Source organism: Macrosteles quadrilineatus, unplaced genomic scaffold, assembly GCF_028750875.1.
Source record: "Macrosteles quadrilineatus isolate MER2022 unplaced genomic scaffold, UCM_ALF_1.0 Scaffold_1__1_contigs__length_201487025, whole genome shotgun sequence".
Classification (NCBI taxonomy): Eukaryota; Metazoa; Arthropoda; class Insecta; order Hemiptera; family Cicadellidae; genus Macrosteles; species Macrosteles quadrilineatus.
The window spans coordinates 29,860,225-29,880,407 of record NW_026542594.1 but is presented as its reverse complement, the minus strand read 5'-3'; the positions used below and the strand labels follow the sequence as shown (position 1 = coordinate 29,880,407).

Sequence of the window (20,183 nt, the reverse complement as noted above, 5' to 3'; positions counted from 1 at the left end):
GTTTAGTACTCTCAATCCGCGAGCCGGATCTGCCAGCCTTGTTAGTTGCGACTCCGCGGAGCTTAGTTGGTCAATTAAAGTAACCATTATAATATGAGAACTGCCGTGGACATTTTTATATGTTATTTGATTTGGATGAACATGTCGTTCTCTCCAGATTACCTATTTCATAAGTACGGCCATGCTAAGCTATGCTATATTTTATATAGCTGTGTTTAGCTAGTAGGATAAAGAATATAACTTTATAAAACATGTATCGGGAGATAACAAATTATATTATCATTTTATTGTCACAACTATCCTAGATCTGAATTTAGAATAGTTCATTAAAATACAAATAAATATGCGCAGTGAGAGTAAACTGTAGCGTGTGTTTGAACATTGTTCTCTGGGCTCCACAACAGCCGTGTGTCGAGCGAGTAGCGAGTAGTGTTAGTGTTACTGATATATTGTGCCTCCGAACGGTCGTTCCGATATCCAATTATCCACAGCCCTATACTGTAGTGTGGAGGAGTAGGCAGACGCAGCGACGTGCGGCCCACAAACCTCGGACCTGGCACTGGCACTCTGGCTTGGCCACCCGCCTGGGAAGGTGGTCTGTGTTCGGAATGTACAACACACATTTTCACTTGCACCAGTGTCTACGTATATAACTTGTGTATTGCATGTGTAGCGTATCATTAATTAGAAAGAATGAACCTGAACAGAGGTGTGTAACACTCAAGTATGGCTTCGTGGTCGGGGAGGACTTTGGCGGGGTGGGCGGGGCGTGAAGTTTCAAACAAAAAATATTACTTTGAGGTATGGAGATCCAAGACAAAGTGAGTGTTTATAAATGGATAACTTGAATGTCATTCTACAATGTTGACTGTTGAGGAATTTTAAATTGCTTCAGTCTGGTTTACTAAAATTTGTTATAAAGTCGTTTCATTGTCCTAAACAAAATTAGTTATTGTAACTAATTCCCTTGAAAGTTGAAAGCACTCATAGGCCTATACAGCGTGAAAAATCAGCCAGCTATAACATTAAACAACATGCTTTTCACATCAATGAACATCGTGTTCGTGTACGAGCATCATTTCTCGTATCAATATTACTTTCATTATTAAAACGAGTCAATAATTTTTACTGTGAAATTTTTAATAAAATACACCTCTACGCAGCAAACCTGCAGACTAAGCGAATTTCCATTTGCCTGATTTGATTTTCACTTATATCTGTTTTGGCAACATTAGGTTTAATGAGTACCTAGGTTTGCTGCTACAGGAAGGGTAATAAAGTGGGGTTTTTTATGTAAAATATTAAAAGCTTACCTAGTATAAAATAAAAAAATTAATAATAAATAATATACAAGATAATAAATAAATAATAAATAAATAATAATAAATAAATAAGTTTGATCAAAATATATCCACAAAAAGCAAACTACAACAGGTTTACTTAAATTCTCCATAAGAATAACATAGGAATTTTAAATTAACGGTTGTTTTTTATTTGTACATAACCATTAAGCGCATGTAAACACTTCTATTTAATAAATTATTTGTTTTTAGAGCTCTACAAAATGGTTTTGAAAGCAATTGCAAAATGCAATGTTTTGAGGGTAAAAAATTATGTACATACAAAACCTATATAATAGTTTGAACGAATAGTGTTTTAGCCTCTGGAGGCATCAAAATTAAAAAGAAAATCGGTCCCGGGCCTAGGTCTTACCGTGCCATCTACGGTAATAACTACTTCCCTAGGAAAATTCGGTAAAAGCGGCAACAGAGTTTACTTAAATTTTTAATGACTTATTATTTGTATACCGGAACCAATCATTAACGTTTGGAATCTCTCACCGCTATCGTACTGACGTATATCAACAGATCAGTCAATGTTGATTGACGCTTCGTTTTCTCAGTTACGTTTTGAAATAGTCTGATGTCGACACTCCTGCTAGGTTCTTTCTCCAACGAAGACGACTCAATTGATCCCTGGTTGCAGTGACTGACAACACTGCAACCGGGGTCTAGGGTCAGTTGAGAGGTCTCAGGCATCCACTTATTAAAGCCACATTATTTCAGTGCAATATCTGTTTGGCATGTAAGAGCTTAGCATATAGAATTAAATGTTTTAGTTAGTTACATTTTTGCGTACTACCCAACGTTTAGCAAGGTCAAACCATAGATAAAACATAACCCTTGAGTTGGTTAGTCTATGGTCAAACCCTTGAGCACTACTCGATGGTTCGAGACTATATATATACATATATATATATAGAATCGTAAGTTTTTGACTATTGGCTTATCTATGATTTTGGTTGATCGACCTAAATCTAGTTTGTACAAACATCACAAGAAATCCTATGGTCAATGATCCTATCCATTCCCCACAGACTTTTTTATAAATACTCTATTACATGTTTTATCCCCAAGTTCACTATTTTACGTAAAATCTATTGTGTACAGTGAAGCCAGTAGAGCGTTGCCGGTACATAGGCAAATCAAGAAGCCCGCGCCCTTTTTGAATGCATATATCAAAATACAAAGGGCCTGTATTGTAATATCATTGTAGAGAAAGGGTATCAACCAATCAAATCGACCTTCAAAAATGCAAAATCCCAACCCCAACCCCAATCCCAGCTCAGGAAACTACGACGCCGCAACACAAGTCGCCGCTCCGGGTGCGGAGAGGTGACTCGCGTGTAAAAACCGCTTTTTCTGAGAATAAATGAGATTGAGACTGCGGCAGAGGTCAGTAGGAAAACCGGCGTCCTACGCACTCATTCTGCATTCCGGCAGAGGGAACTAGGCTAACCACAGCCAGGTTACCTTCGGTCATTTGTAACGTGTCACACAGCCGCACAGCTGATAACTCTGTTTAATATTGAGTGTATCTGCATAGCGAATGGAGAGAAAAATGGCGACCAGGTCCAGGCTAGCTCCCGGTATTTGTAACGTGTCAAACAACTGACTACACGGTTAATACTGATTGTATCTGCATAGCGACACTTTGTAACGTGTCACGCAGCTGATAACAATGATGATATTGAATGTATCTGCATAGCAACAGTTTGTTAGGTGTCAAACAGCTGATTATAGTGTTGATGTTTATTGTATCTGCATAGCGTCAGTTTGTTAGGTGTCAACCATCTGATTATAGTGTTGATGTTGAATGTATCTGCATAGCGACAGTTTGTAGGTGTAAAACAGCTGATTATAGTCTTGATATTGAGTGTAGCTGCATAGCGACAGTTTGTAAGGTGTCAAACAGCTGGTCATAGTGCTGATATTGATGTAGGTAGCAGCGTAACGCCAGTTTGTAACATTTCAATCAGCTGATACAGAGTTGAAACTGATTTATTAGTTTATATATAAATATATAATAAATGTATCAAAATAATTATAAGGTTAAATTTGTATAATTAACTGTTTTGTTTGATATCAGTAACTTTACTGTAATGAATATTTTAACATACTGTTACTTAAATACTATATTATGCAAGTGTTGTAATTACCATTCCGTTTCCCAATTTCTTGGATAGATTAATTTAATAGATAAAGTAATTACAATTTGAAATAGCTTAAATAGATCAGGCGAGGTTTGAAATGTTTGAATTCTGGTTCAAAAGACGATAGTAAGAACATTTTGAAAGATAATAGATATTTCATTGGATCTTGCAATTGTTTGACTAATTACACTTTGTTGTGATATTAATTAGTGTGAATCACAAACCGTGGTATGATGCCTTCGTTGGATAACCAATGCTACAACTGACTCAACGGCCAATTATTGAATAAGTTTGCAAACTAAAATAAAAATTACAAAGCATAATAGGTAATTTGTATGTGGCAAATATATCTACATAGGGGATGGTATATCTATGTCATGCATTGTAGTGAACTGGTATGTACTAATGTTCATACCATTATTTTATGTGTAAGGATTTAAGATTATAAAGATTGTTTAAGATGGTTCCTAAACTTGACTCGTATGTCCTTGATCATTGTGTTTTAGTTAATTCAGTTAATTTGTGTTTTTACCAGGAAAGTTTTGGGGTAGTTTTGATTTTTTCCATTTCTTGTGTATTTTGGGGTGCTGAATCCGAATCTGAGGTTTGCCAACAAAAATTCTTGACGCAACATTGACAAAAATGAGAAAAATATGGAAAAAATGATATTTTTTGTAATATTTAGCCTATAACTCAGAAACTATCAACTTTTCGTTATTAGTCTACGATATAAAAATTAAAGTACACAAAATTTGCTACAAAATGTACCCCTAATGTGGTAATCTCCGATGAACCGTTTAGGCTCCAGAGCTATTTGAAAATTGGAACATTTTGTGTTAGTTTTTAAATTTCTCAAATTATTATGTCAATGAAATATATTCATTATATATGCCCAGGCAAAGGTCTTATATAAATCCAAAGTGTTAAAATTGATTAACTTTGTGTCACTAAACCGTTGATTTTTTATTTAGTGTACAGAAAAGTTACACAAACTGTTGCCGTTTAAATTATCCTCGTTCAGAGGGTTGTAATGAGGCAGGTTCTGGCAAACATTTCGATGCATTATTTGTGAGCATTCTAGCTTGTTCATCTGAACAATTAAAAAAGGTTAAAAGTAAAAAAAAATACACATAATAATAAGTAATACCAAAATCAAAACTATCAAAATTAAAATAACAGCCATCAATTGATCATGTAATATCGTATACACCTGATGACGTAATATTAATATATACGTAAATAATAAAATGTTGTGTAGGCATATACTGTTGCTAAGCATTTATATTGTGTGTAGATTTAACAAGTTAATAAATAAAGGAATGTGCGTTTGGTTCTATACTTACTTTCTTACTTACTTAGACTCTAGCATCACAGCCCATTGTACATCCTCAATCGTATTGGCACCCATTATACAATTTTCTGTGTAAAATTTCAAGACCAATGCATGGCTTAGAGTGATTGGCACTGTTACCATAGGCCGATACTAATTTTTTTCACCCCCATTCATTCACCCGTCTACGCAGCTGCTTGAGTTGGGGGGCAGTGAGGCAATGTTGGATTTATTTTTCTAGCCAAAATTCGTATTGACTATCTTAAATCAATTAACCCTTACCACTCTCATGTAGGCCTATCCCCTACGCCCTAGGACCTACAATCTATCAAATCTACACACAACTTAAATGCTTAGCAACAGTATAATTATGCCTACATAACATTTTATTATTTACGTATATCTTAATATTACGTCATCAGGTGCATACGATATTACATGATTAACTGATGGCTGTTATTTTAATTTTGATAGTATTGATTTTGGTAGGCTATTACTTATTATTATGTGTATTTTTTTTTTACTTTTAACCTTTTTTTAACTGTCCAGATGAACAAGCTCACAAATAATGCATCGAAATGTTTGCCAGAACCTGCCTCATTACAACCCTCTGAGCGAGGATAATTTAAACGGCAACAGTTTGTGTAACTTTTCTGTACACTAAATAAAAAATCAACGGTTCAGTAACACAAAATTAATCAATTTTAACACTTTGGATTTATATAAGACCTTTGCCTGGGCATATATAATGAATATATTTCATTGACAGAATAATTTGAGAAATTTAAAAACTAACACAAAATGTTCCAATTTTCAAATAGCTCTGGAGCCTAAACGGTTCATCGGAGATTACCACATTAGGGGTACATTTTGTAGCAAATTTTGTGTACTTTAATTTTTATAATATAGACTAATAACGAAAAGTTGATAGTTTCTGAGTTATAAGCTAAATATTACGAAAAATATAATTTTTTCCATATTTTTCTCATTTTTGTCAATGTTGCGTCAAGAATTTTTGTTGGCAAACCTCAGATTTTGATTCAGCACCCCAAAATACATAAGAAATGGAAAAAATCAAAACTACCCCAAAACTTTCTTGCTACGAGTAAATTTAAATACAAATTTACTGGATTAAGTAGATGGTCCTTACAAATAACTCTTAATCAGTAACAAAGCTACACAATGCATCTCATAACATTCCACTCTCAACCCTAACTCATTTTAACCCTAAGAATACGTGCGTATGTTACGTCCCTATCTCAATGGTAGGTAATGGTTATGGTAATGAAAAAGAAAAATATTGTTGCAAATTGTAAGATCGAATTTAAAAGAACAACTAGGCCTGACATTTTTTTCTAAACAAACAAAAACTAAATACTAGCATTGTAATCTGCCAAAACATTTGCGATCCTCGTGTCTGGAGCTCAGCCTCCGCGACCGTGGGAGGGGCGCGAAGAGTCGCAGACGAGAGTATTGATGTGGTGTCCTTGACAGTGCGACGTGCCTGACTCACTCATCCCCCCTCAAAACTTCCCCTAACTGGGGCCAAATTCTGATTTATTTGCGCTCTAGTTAGGCCGGGCTGACCTTTGACAATAATGAATGTCCGGCACACATGTACAGAAGGACAAAAGAATCCATCGATATTGGCCGTTACGAGGGGAAATCCTTAAATAATCTTATATTGCCTAATCTGTCACATTACATTGATATGATACACTTAAACATTTAGATACTGGATTTCACCAAATCTAAACACTATTACAGGAAGTTATATGTATAAAAGACAACGTTACCAAAATCGTCGAGTTCCTTGTATAAAACGTTAACCTATATCTGATTATTTTAAAATCAAAAATTTCTTAAAGAATTATATGAAGCGCCAGTCCAGACAACTACCTTGGTGTGGTTCTTTACCACACTCGCTCTGTTTGTAATACAGTACATGAAAAGACAAGGTTTAATTCTGTTAAAAAGTACTTTGCTGGTTAAAGTTGTTTGTGATGGATATAAAAAAAGTCACTCAATAAAAATTCATTGACAAATTGAACTTAACTAACAAAGGAATCCTCGCTTTAGAACTTATAAAAATGTTTCGTGACATTAATTATTTACAAACGATAAATACTTTTTCTTTGAATTATTATATTAATACTAAAGCTTGAATATGTTCTGATGCATCAAATGAAGTATGTACATCGTGTATTTATAAGTAATTTAACTATAGTTTAAATTTATTGTGTAATCGTAGGTAACTCATAACGACATAAGTTCTAGATTAAAGCAAAAAGTGGCGGACGGTTTCAACTCGGAAGTTACCAAGGGCCAAGAGCGGTATGATGCACTAACGACTAATGGACAAGAACACTGTGCGATGTTCAAGGTCGCCTTACTCTCTATACAGTAGCTTGCTTCGCTTATGAATACATTTTGCTTGAATTGTATTATATAAAAAAAGAAAATCGGTCCAGCTAGTTGTATTATATAAAAAAAGAAAATATATAAACCATATTATTTTGTTATTACAAAACTTTTAAACGACTAACAAATAATATAGAATATCGATGTTAATAACAGTGTCTTTGATTTCACTTTTATAATGTCTTCGGAAGAGTCATATGAGGCAACAAACGAATTGTATAGTTTTTCAGAGTAACACTATCACAAATCTCAAATAAACTAGCTATAAATTCTGTTACGTTACTATCAACATTTCCTATATAACAATTAATCATGTATTGTTGTTATGAGTTGTTTGAAAAGAAGCGATCACGTTTATTTTGGATTTATCACATTGTAAATTTTGTACTTCCCTAAATACTGTACAGATTTATTTGAGATCGTTTGCATATACAGTAACTTAAAATTTATAAACCAATAGGCTATTTGAAAACTATCATATTTTAAGTATTTATACACAATGTTTGTAAATTATTTGGTAGAATATGTTTTCTGACGATTTACCAGCAAGATATATATATTGGAAACGTAACATGAAATACTTAAAAGTATGAAAACAAAATAATCCGATTTAAACAGAAAATATTATAACATGCTGTATAAATAAAAACTAAAACACTGTTAATACTAACTACTGTAACTTGTACTTGTGTTGTGTAACTTGTATATTGCTTATTGTAAAGGATATAAAATTCATTTCTAGAACCAGCATATATGTAAATAGTTTGCAGAGAGTTTTTTTTTACTTTAATGAAACATTATGGAAGGAAGAAAGGATTTTGTGTTTATAACTAAATAACAAATTTAAATACTATGTATATTTGAAAACACGGAAAATTATAAACCGGCTAAACCTAACGCATTTTCATCTGATCTACTAAAACATGATTCGGTAATTTTCTCCTTTCCATACACAAAATGTATGCTCAAATCCTCTAATAGATCAACACCCACCCTCTGTGTTACGAATATCGTAGAGCGGTTGGTACATGAAACGCCGGTCTCCACGGGGGCCCTTCCTAAGTCATGTGTATCCTTTTTGGAACACTGCTTCAACGGGACCGGCGACAACCCACAGTTCACATAGCACTTCACACACTTCACAGTCACTTGGGCACTTAGTCCTTCTTTTCGACACTTCTTCGCCGACCCGGCCTTCTTTGAAACTTATTGATACGTAATTTACACAACAAAATAATTCAAAAACTTTAAATTAAAGAAAAATCCGAAAAAATAAAAATATTATTCAAGGATAGTTATGAAAAATAAATGTTGTAGTTTATAAAAGTGTAAACTCACCAAGGTCGGAGGGTATTTCCAGCCGCTGTCCGTTGTCCGTGTGCACTAGCAACGTACGTACGTTCGCGGTAGACTTGACGTGCGCGGCGGCGCGCCGGGGCTTAAATACGACCGCGGGGGGAGGGAGAGGCGCGGGTCAGCGCTACGGCTCCCCATTGGCCGTAGAAGCAGCTTCAGGAATGCACCGGCACCGGCGTCTCCGGAGAAGAAGGGTTCGCGAAAAAGCGAGAGAAAAAGAGCCCAGAATAGATAGTCTGCAGTTTCATACAGAGAGGTGGGCAAAAACGGCGTGAAAATAGGTGAAAATTAACACTTGTGAATGTAAATTAGTTTAAGTATGCAACTATTTTTCAGAATTTTACTAAAAATGAGTAAAATATATGTAGAGAGAAAAACAATCGTGTAGGATAAGATAGAGTTACGATAATTATATAATTAACTTCATAACTAATTACAATTATATTCCATTTTTATATTCAAAACCAAAACAACAATAATGCAATCAACTACCAAGAAAATGATTTAAACGTAAGATTCCGTTCAGTAAGTAAGCACCAGGTCACATAGTCTTTTACGTTTAATAATGCAATTAAGAGTATACACTAATTGCTACAAATGTAATGCATACATCAATAATAAATTAACGATTATGATTTGCGTAGCACATTTTCTAAAGATCTGAACACCCCGAAACATTTGGTTTCTGAACCAGTTTAAAGCCCATATTGTATGTACAGAGACGTTTGAGACTTCCTTCATTATCATTTATTTTCAATAAGCCATATATTACTTTTCAATCATATTTTTATGATAATATTACTCAATTGTTGTTTATTCGCTCTACTAAATACAATTATGAATACGATAAATGAGTTTTTGAATGTTATGGTAGTTACTATATTTCCTAAACGCTACACAACATCTCGCAAAATTCATACACCAAGCAGCTCAATGTATCCTATAAAGAGGGAGTTAAACATTACTTTGCATCATTGACGCCTTTAGTTTATCCATTTAACTTCGTTGTGGTACCACTTTTACTAAAATATTCAAAGGGGGTTCGCTCTACAGTATAAACAGTAATGTAACAGACGGCATTAAGTGATGCGGTTGATTTTTATTTGATTACTTTAGTGAGTTAACTCGTATAATGCTTGTAAGAGACTTTAACTAGTATAAGATACAAACACTGCATTGGAAATACAATCATAGAGGCCTTCAATTTGAGTTATACAGCTTAATGTAATGAATGATTTTTTCAAACAATCTTTTGGAATTTTGATATGATTAATATTGAAGTTTTTCTGAACAGTCGATTTTGCTAATCATGTACAGGATCATCCATAGAAGCCATATTCATCATATTAACCTTAAATGATCAAATGAAACGTAATAATTACACAAAATCCAAGTTTATAATAGTTAGGTTGCACCTCTAAAACTGTAAAACTCTTAAAGTCGTAGATTGCTTTTTGAGACACCCCATACTGCGAACAGTTCAGACTGCAGGATCGGATGTTCGCCTTTTATCAAGCTTTGCGCCCCTTGGGCTTCTACTCCACCCCAAAATTCGCGTTAATTGAATTCCACTTCCCCCAAAGTAGTCTGATATGGAGTAGTTGTACGGTTTTACCTCGTTTCTTAATTTCTTAAATGCAGTTCTTTTGTTTGAGCAACGTGTCAACAATTAACAATGCATTTATTGCAGTAGTAAAACTAGGATCATTTTAGAATAAAAATTATTGTTTACTTAAAATATTTTTATGTGCAAAGTTTTGTTGGAATATTAACTATTTTTAATTCACATTCTGTTTCAGATTAAACGGCTTGATAATAATATCGCAGGTTCTTGACTTTCTTGGGGTGTAATAATTTTCAATAGAAGCGTCTAATGGAAGCACAACCAAATTAGAATATTATACTAAATCTTAAAACATTTGAAAATCCTATCATAATGAACTGTGGTCCTTAATGTTGTAGAATTACATTTTAATAAGTAATATTCTGATTTAAAATGCTATATTCTTATTCCTAACAAATTAAGCTTGTTCAGTGCAATATAGTGTACCATACCTTTGAAATATTACCAATACAGTATTAGTTTTGTTTTTAAACTCACACTTATTACTACTTTTCTAAAATATAACTCAATTGAGTTTTGTATTTGTTACTGTATAACCATACACAGCTCAATGATACTAGTACTTTCAGTAATGTGATCAATTCATAGTTTTTATTGTTGTATCTATAGTTGTGTTTTTATGCTAAGCTATGTTTTTTTTTTAAAGTCAAGCCATAAATATATGAAAGATAATACAAATATTACTCTGTTCTTTATACATATTTTTATATTGTAACATAAACCAAGTGGAAAATTTAAGGAACACATTGTTTCTTGGATTAGCTTTATACAACTTTTTGAGCTTTATAAACATGGTTTGATATTTAAATGGTTAGTTAAAGGAACAATTTTTATTAGTAGGATTGGGCTTTTAACTTTATTAGTTCAGATAAAAAAATGTGTTGATTTGTAAGATAGGAACTATATAATAAACACTAGGAGATGAATCAATACATCAGAATTCATTGTCCTACTTCTGGATATTGCTTTATATTAATTAAATTATTATTGTTACCTTACAATATCCGTTTAGTGTTGGTAGATAAACAACTACATGTTTCGTGGCGACTGCAACATCCTCAGGTTATCCTCTCAATCAATACAGTTTTCTAATGTGGAATTTGTGTATTTAACACCTGGAGTCCGAAATTAGTTTTTCCTAACCCTCAAAATACTTTTAATTTCATTCATACAATGTTACCCACGCCTCATTTCTTTTCAAAACTTGAACCAAATATAATAATTTTCAAAATATACATGTAAAAATAGTAATTGAGACATTTCCACGATTACTAGAAAAGATATTTCCCTATGCAAAATTGTAACCAGTTTGGATTGTGACACCATATGTTCCTCTATTTGACTGTGCACTTGAAATAAAGACTTTGTAGATCGTTTAGTCTTAGTTTTCAACGCGTTTAACTTTAACTAAATTTATCTGTTTTTTGTTGCTTCATAAGGTATGCCTATGTAGGTTTTATAGGTTCGTCACGTTAAACGGTTCTAATTTTTATTTTATTTTATATTATAGACCAACAAATTTAACATAACAAAAAAACTGTGCCAAACTGTGAACACAAAAAAAAAAATCAAACATTTTTGTAAGCAGTCTTTAATTATAAAAGGATTAACCATTCCTAAACTTACTGAATGGTTAACGTTTGCTCTCGTCATTCCAAATACCTTATTATGGGTTCGTGACTTTAAACATTTTTCCGTGTCAATAAACAGATTTTTATCACTTAATTCATTGAAGTTGCTTATAGAAAATTCGACTTTGTCAAACCATTATTTCGGCTAAACTGTGTTTTACTTGCACTTATTTACTATTTGACCGATTTGACTTCAGACTAAATTTTAATTCAGTGAACAAGATCCTTTCTTATCTCCACCAGACAATACTAGTTAATTTAGGAATCTCACTTCCGTCACACACATTAAAACCAAAATACGCCAAATTTGTATAAACAAAAATGAATAGCCAGATGTAATCCTCTCCTCTGACGTAAGCACACTCCCACCCCAGTGTCTGCCTTGTACAACACAGTGTCCTAGTGACAGTCGGCGTAGGAAGTCGCTCACTTTCCTTGACTTTGGCCCTCCTGCACTCCACACTTGGCCTTGCTGAGCCGCGTGGTGCGTGCCTTCCCTCTCATACTGGAGGCCGTACACCTCTGGCTCAGAATCTCCTAACCTAACCCCAATACAACAAGAGCTATCCAAATAATGATTGGTGGAATTAGAAGAGCGTCTTACCGTGAATTTTTGTAGTGTTAAATATGTTGACTCTACCGAGTAATAAATTTATAAGTAGCATACCATATAGAAAAATAATTATTTGATAACTAATGAGAGTATTATGTTTATAATAAGTTGACCTATACAAGTATAGGTGGAGAAATCCGGCAATCATATCGTGCAAGATTGTTTTTCCTGGCATTTCTCTTATTATTGTTTGATCTCTGATATTTCACGATTTACAATTCAGTACTCTACCTACGTTTCTAGCCCTTAATTTGACAGCGTGCCATTATTGGCACATGAGGATTCGAAAAAATGTCACGTTCGCCTGTTAACTTTTTAATTCCAACAAATGGCGTCCAAAGGTTCTTTGCCTTTTGCTATTATGGTTTAGTGCACTATAGTGGATGTTTTGGATATTACTATCACTTTAGACCAACATATAGAAAAGGAATTATGGAGGCTTAGTGTAGAAGGTTAGTAAATTACTTCTTATTTCAATATTTTAGGCTGTTTACTTATAAAGTGTTTACTTATCTAAGTGATTTGCACAGATTAAAAATGAGAAAACATAACCCAGGTCAGTAATTAGAAATATGAATATTGATTTTTTTTTATAAACTAAACAATTTGAGTGTGACAAAAATGGCACATTGCCAACGAACCAGGGAACAATGAAAATTTTTGGGCGTGCCAAAAATGGCACATTACCAAAGATGCAGTTATTTTTTTATAGTTTATTGAGCGCGCCTAAAGTGGCACACTGTTTATTAAAAAGTTAAAGGTATTTATATTTGTAAATGTATGTCTCTTATTTCCACAAATTGTAAAATAAAAATGTTTTTGTGAGGAAAGATTTTTTACTAGGCTGTTTAGAAAATACTTTGGCTTTACAAAAATTCCCGACCATCCATGGCAACAAATATCTACCAAAAAGAGTTGTTATTTCCTGCTGAAAGTGAATCTTCTTATATGAAAGTTGATTGTGCATTCCAATAAAGACTTTGGTACTTACAAATATTTGCTCAACGTATCAACATATCGTGGAATAACGCATTGCAAGACAATATGTCACTAAAAAAAATTTAGTTTTGGGACGACTTTTGAATCGCAAACCAAAGAAAGGAGTAAAAGACAAGTTCTAAAAAAAGGATTTACTTCTTCTCACACCAGCTGCTCTGATGTATGTTGAAGATGTACGCTTTGATGGTGTTGGACACTACCCTTTCTTTGTATACATCAAGAGGTCGATGCAGATTTTGCAAAAATAAAAAATCGTCGATAGAGTGTTCAAAGTGCAATGCGAGGCTGTAACTTAAAGAAAATAGCAATTGTTTTGTGGGGTTTCAGCAAAAGTAGATTACGTTTCTTGATGGACATACTCTAATGAAATTTCAAACGATTTTCCTGACGGGCATGACTAATGAAATATCAATAAATTATATAATAATGTATTTTCTATAGCAATCGCATAGTTTTGTAGAGGTTTTACATGTATACATTTTAGTTCATTTTTTATAATGACGTTTATACTATTTTATATTGGATTGATAACTTTTGTGGAGAAATTGATTTTTTTATATCTTACATATAATTATAGATATACAATTTTGATATTCAATATGTGATAATGTTGACTTATTCAAACCCTAAAGTTTATTTTTAAGTGCTATACAGATAAACTTGTTGTATTTAATTCAACATAAGATTCCAAAAATGGCACACAAGAAAAAATTGTGAAAAATACTTATAAGAATTTTAAAATTATTTTTTTGAAGTTCCGTTGGACCCTTTTGATTGAAATATTGCAAGGAAAAGGTAGTTTTCAAAAAAAAGATTTGTTTGCCAAATTAAGGGCTAGAAGACTCAATTTTAATTTTGCTATAAACAAGTTGAAGATTACTTATAAAAAGTTGAACATTTTCTATTTATATTCTGTACTTTTATGAAGTATGGCTGGCTTTTGTAACACAATTTTGCTAAATAGTCAATAAGGTTTTTACATTTTGAACATGATCAATAACTTTCTATAGTGTAATATCTAATACCTTAATTGAAACTACTATGTTAATAAACCCCTGTTTTATTAGGCATATGAACAAATTCGTGGTTTTGTTATAAAAGCAAACAAACTTTTAATCTGCGGATTAGTTTAATCACCCTACGTAAAACAAGCTACAGTTAAAATAAAAAGCTTTCCCCTAAATTTATCTTTGCCTAAATACGTACAAGGCAAAGACGAAATTTGTATGTCTAATACATACATATTCGTATATTATAATAATATTAATTCGTAATATTATATTAGATAGAATTACATCTGTATTAGATCATCTGTATCGCTATAATTGACGTTATTATATCTTGGCCAGAAGTAACATACTGTCATTTTGCAACTTTAATAAAAACCTTCACTTCCCTCCGTCAAATGACCGTGTGCAGCTTAGACCATCATAAAGTTGTCCGTGGGAAAGTAATTGTTTAGGGGGGTATATTCCCACTTTAGCTAGGAATCGTCCTTGCCCCTATTAATTGTAAATCCAAATGCTAACCTATGAAAACACAAAATCTAATGTAGGTCATTTACTTCTTTACATCTTAGACAAATAATATTACAATATTTTACTTATATGTATTGTCTAGATGTTTTTGTCTAAATACATATAGACATTTCATTCCCATATTTCAAGTTGCACCAAGTCTTGGAATGAAGATGTACATAGTTGTATTAGGTGACCGACAAGGTGCGCCTATATATTATTTATTTCCGGCTAATAAGCAAACTGTTTTAATCAAACTAAACTAAATAGACAGTTTAGTACTATTGAAAACGATAGCGTCTCTTATGCTACATGAACTTTCAACGTGTAATAATAAGGGGAAATATAGTTTTGGACCGTGACACACTGGGTCGGTTGATCAAACAGTGATGTGCTACAGCTTTTCTGGTACCACATACTGTAGAGTTTATATGGAATCGCTACTTCAGTATCCTAGGGTCAACTATCGCCGTTGTCCGGTATGACCTATCACAGTACTGTATCGTGCATGCGGTGTGTGGGCCGACATATGACCAGTTTCTAACTATGTCTCAATGTCATCATGATCCCGTGAGGAAATAAACACAATCTGTATTTACTGAAATAGCCTCAGACGAAACATATTTGGACGTCAGAATATAGCATTGACATCATTGTTGCGCACTTTCAATTACTTTGTGTATACAAAATGTGATAGGGCTAGGCTAGAATGCTTTCTCCTAGTTAAAACTGAAATAAACCTTACGGAGTGGTAGTGGAATCAATTAATAATCTTTATTTTATAATGTAGTAAAATATTAAACTAATGATTTTCTTGACGGGTTGTTTTATGTATTACTGCACAGGAGCATGTTTACTGCACAAAAACAACTCTTTGATTATAGTGTAAACAAAAGGTTAATATTACAAACTGTAAGAACACTATGGCAGCTTATTGCAACTATTGCACTATTTGCAACTTACCTTATTTGAAGCGAAAAAACATTTTTACAACATTTTAAGGAAATAAATGTATATTATCACTTGATTTTTTCAGAAGAAAAGTTTCATTTAGTAACGTTGAAATCTCTTTAATTTGGTGCTACAAATATACCATACAGTGATCAAACATTTGAATAATACCAAGTATGGCTGAAGTAAAATATTTATTTATTACTTAAACTAGCTGCTGAGTCCGCGTGCTTTATAACGGCAAGAATATTCATTGTAGAAGAACGAAGTCCCCTAGTACCAATACACAAATTAATAGTTAAATCTATCTGAAAAATGTAAGCCTATTCAAAATAAATGTATATAATGTTTGATTATTCAATAAACAAAGTTATTAACTATATTAATATTTCAATTAAAAATTTCTGTAAATGTAAAATCAATTATTTTCCATATCATGAGAAATGAAAAAGGTTACTTTTATCTTCAACATACCTGTCATTTTAGCATTACCATGTAATTTCCCAATTATATATAAATTTATCTATGAAATTTGACAGCACAGTAACTAAAAGTGATATTATACATAATTCTTGGCACAGGGAAAAGGACACACTTATTTAATATCTTAATAATATCTTATCTGCACTCAATAATAATGTAAGTAGAATTTTTGTCTTAGTTAAAAGGGTTAACTTTTAAAACGGAACTTAAGTAGAATAACACAAATAGGGTCGCCGGAATTTTATCCCCCTGGAATTTTACCCCCTGGGCAGAGCTGACGTCACTATGCCGTAGTAACCTGAGTGGCCAAAAGTTTGTTCGCGGCCGGAATTTTACCCCCGCGGATTTGGAAGTCTAATGAAAATAGCCAGAGCGTGTTAGCGATAAAAATCGGAATTTTACCCCCTGTCCATATAACTAGCGTTTAGACAACCAAAGATGTACGGGCCGGATTTTTATCCCCGGAATTTTACCCCCGGATTTTAACCCCCGGATTTTTACCCCCCGGAATTTTACCCCCTGGCCGATTTTAGAAATTGAATGATTGATTTTCTCATTTCAGTTTTTAATTAATTGTAAACATTTTATTATTTAGTAGCCTATCTTTATTTATTTATTTTGTAAAGAAATGTTCGAAACAATTATCATTCACTTGATTGTTTATACGTCATATTAACCAACTGTTGGCTTCAAAGATCGAATCCTAATACCAAAATCTCAAAATTAAAATTAAAAACCTGTTCGATTAGTTAATGTTACAAACAAATTAATATAGGCTACTTAATAATAAAATGTTTACTATGAAATCGAAACAGAATGAATATAATTAATCATTCTCACTAATTTATGTATCTAGCCAGGGGATAAAATTCCGGGGGTAAAAATCCGGGGGTAAAAATCCGGGCCTTACACTCTAGGTTTTTATCATTTGATGTGTTCTGATTAAATTCACAACCGTGAAAATATATGTTTAATTCCGCGTTTAATCCATCGAGCTGATGTCGCGAAACTTAAAAGTTCGCGGACGGAATTTTACCCCCTGGTTTGTGACGTCACGTTTGCCCAGGGGGTAAAATTCCAGGGGGATAAAAATCCGCTACCCCCACAAATAATATCATAAATTTTTACGTAGTATAGATTTAGTACATTTTATAAGAATGTCAAAAATCACTTTTAAATGAAAAGAAATGTTTTTCTAATATAGTAGATTAGGGATTTCCGTAAGAGCTAGCAAGAGTTTTTAAACTTCATCTATCTTTTATCGTCTTACTTTTTTATTTGGGGTCCGCAAAAAGGCAATCATCCTATCAATATTATGTAGTTTGACACATTGTCTTAACACTTTTGAACAGACACCCTGTATGAGCTTAAATACGCGTTGCTAAACTATTAGATTTAAATAAATTTAATCGGATTTTATTAGCAAAAATTCTTTATGCTGAGATGTACTCGTAAATGACTGTAAAGAAAACAATCAAGCGTCTGAATTAGTTAAACACAGACTATATAAATTATATAATCGAACTGTAAACCCATATAATTGTAAAAAATGGGGACTCACTAACTTCCTTAATCACCATTTGCTATTCGTACAGAAGGACAATTATTATTGTAATCGGTCGGACCATTCTGTTTAAAGGGGGGTTGGAGAATAATACTTGTGTACATTCTGGAGGACAAATGTTTATTTTGGCCTGTAACCGCTCAATGTTAAGCCTACCAAGCCAGACACCAACACAGACGATGGGGGTGGGAAGGGTGAACTGTTTATAAATAAAACCACCAGACAGACTCCCCCTCCCACCATCAATGAAGTGGGGGGGTTAGGGGGATGCAGCTACACCGTACACTTCATGTTATTTGATTCAAAATAAGGAAATGGCTTCTGAGATTGCGACATGCCAAGTGGATTTTCCTGTAGACTATTTTATTCAGACGAGTTTGTTCAAGGTGTTGAAATGAAAACGTGTCTAAGTATAGTATAGATTTTCATCTGAAAACCTTTTGACACTGAGAGTTTTTTTTTCGTATCAAATTGTGTTTAGCAATTTACAACTAGGGTTGCTTTCAGAGAGGTGAAAGCCAGTTGAGCGGAACAAACGTGATTTGATATTTGTATAAGTAACTAAATGTAAAAAAGTCAATATATTTATTTACTAATGCTGGTTTTATTGATTAAAATTATAATAAATCAAATTTACCTCTTCCAGAAGTGCACTATGGTAGTTTTGACCAGGAAAATATTACAGTAGTTGGAGTCTGATATTAACATCCAAAAAGGACATTATAGTACTAGGGTTGCTTTCAGAGATGTGAAAGCCAGTTGAGCGGAACAAACGTGATTTGATATTTGCATAAGTAACTAAATGTAAAAAAGTCAATAGATGTACTAATGCTGGTTTTATTGTTTAAGATTATAATAATTCAGATTTGTTTTTACTACATCTTGTTATTCAGATACCTCTTCCAAAAGTACATTATGGTAGTTTTGACCAGGAAAATATTATCAGTTTATTTGGTGCAACACAAATAAACAACTCGATCAATTACATACCTGTAACCTACACTTTACCTTCCTAATCTAACCTTACTTCAAAACACTTAATGTAGTCACGAATACTCATAAACCCCGACCTACCTTCCCCTCATGCCTAAATTAGATCAGTGTTCAATCTGCGTTTTATTAATAAGTGTAATAACTTACTGCACCGTCGATGTAATTCAACATAATATAACCTGTGATGTATTATCGGATTAAATATCGATTTCGATTCGGTTCAATATATAGCTTATTAAATCCTGATTTCTAACATTGGCTGTTTCTAATCAGCTGGCAACACAAATAGGTTCATGGTTTAAAAATGTTTAAAAGGAAAGTCTAGAAAGTTCAGAAATACCTTATGATTCTCTTGTTTACATTTTTCTTGTAAACAAAAAACTGTCATATGGCTACTTTAGTCCCATAAGCCTAATGTTAAAATTTGGAAATTTTAAGTTCGTTTTAAATTGCATCAGCATTATCTAATTGAAATTTGTTTGTTTATTAACCATCTCACTATTAGTCTAAGTAATCTTGTTAAGTTTAGCTGAAATGTGTTCTGCCGTTATTGAGTGATGTTGCTTTATTTGTTGCATTGAAGTTGATCCCAAAGAGCTACGCTCGCTTCGCTCGCTCCGCTCAATAAAAAAGAGAAAGGAAATTTAACATTCAAATTCAACTGTAGCCTACAACAAAAACATTGGACTTCATTTTTCACCCTTATAATTGGTTAAAGTATTTACGTATAAAAACAGTAACTATTAAAAAACGAGTACTGTATTGTATAACAACAGGAGAGGAAATTTGACATTTAAATTCAACTGTGCAACATAAACATTGGTCTTCATTTCAACCCTTGCAATCGGTTAAACTCAGCTTTCTTTGCTGGAAATAATTTATGATTGTTAATACCAAGTATTCTTGATGGAGGATATGATTGTAATGTAACGGGAATGTAGGTCTTCTGCCATTATTAGGACGATTTAGCGACGGCATTTTAATACTGGCCTTAATAATACCATTGGCCATTGGATACAGAAGATTTTGATGAAAAAGATGGCTACAAATTTAACATGGGGATGGAATGTCTAGTTGTATTGATAGCCAAAGATAAAACATAGGGCTACGAAAAATGTAGGGCTATTTTAATGTAAGACTCAAATGTAAAACACCTTTAAAAGACTAAAATGAACTGAATTATCAGTCATGTATTTCAATGTGTAAAA

General features: G+C 33.1%; 1 protein-coding gene across 1 annotated transcript in view; it reads right to left on the bottom strand.

Moving 5' to 3' along the window:
* LOC129005944 (uncharacterized) overlaps positions 1-8,650 on the bottom strand; it is a 67,472-nt gene extending 58,822 nt beyond the window's left edge. The window contains exon 1 of the mRNA XM_054434984.1: positions 8,583-8,650. The gene's annotated coding sequence lies outside the window, so the exon portion shown is untranslated. The remainder of the gene's footprint in view (positions 1-8,582) is intronic.
* Between the last annotated feature and the right edge of the window lie 11,533 nt (positions 8,651-20,183).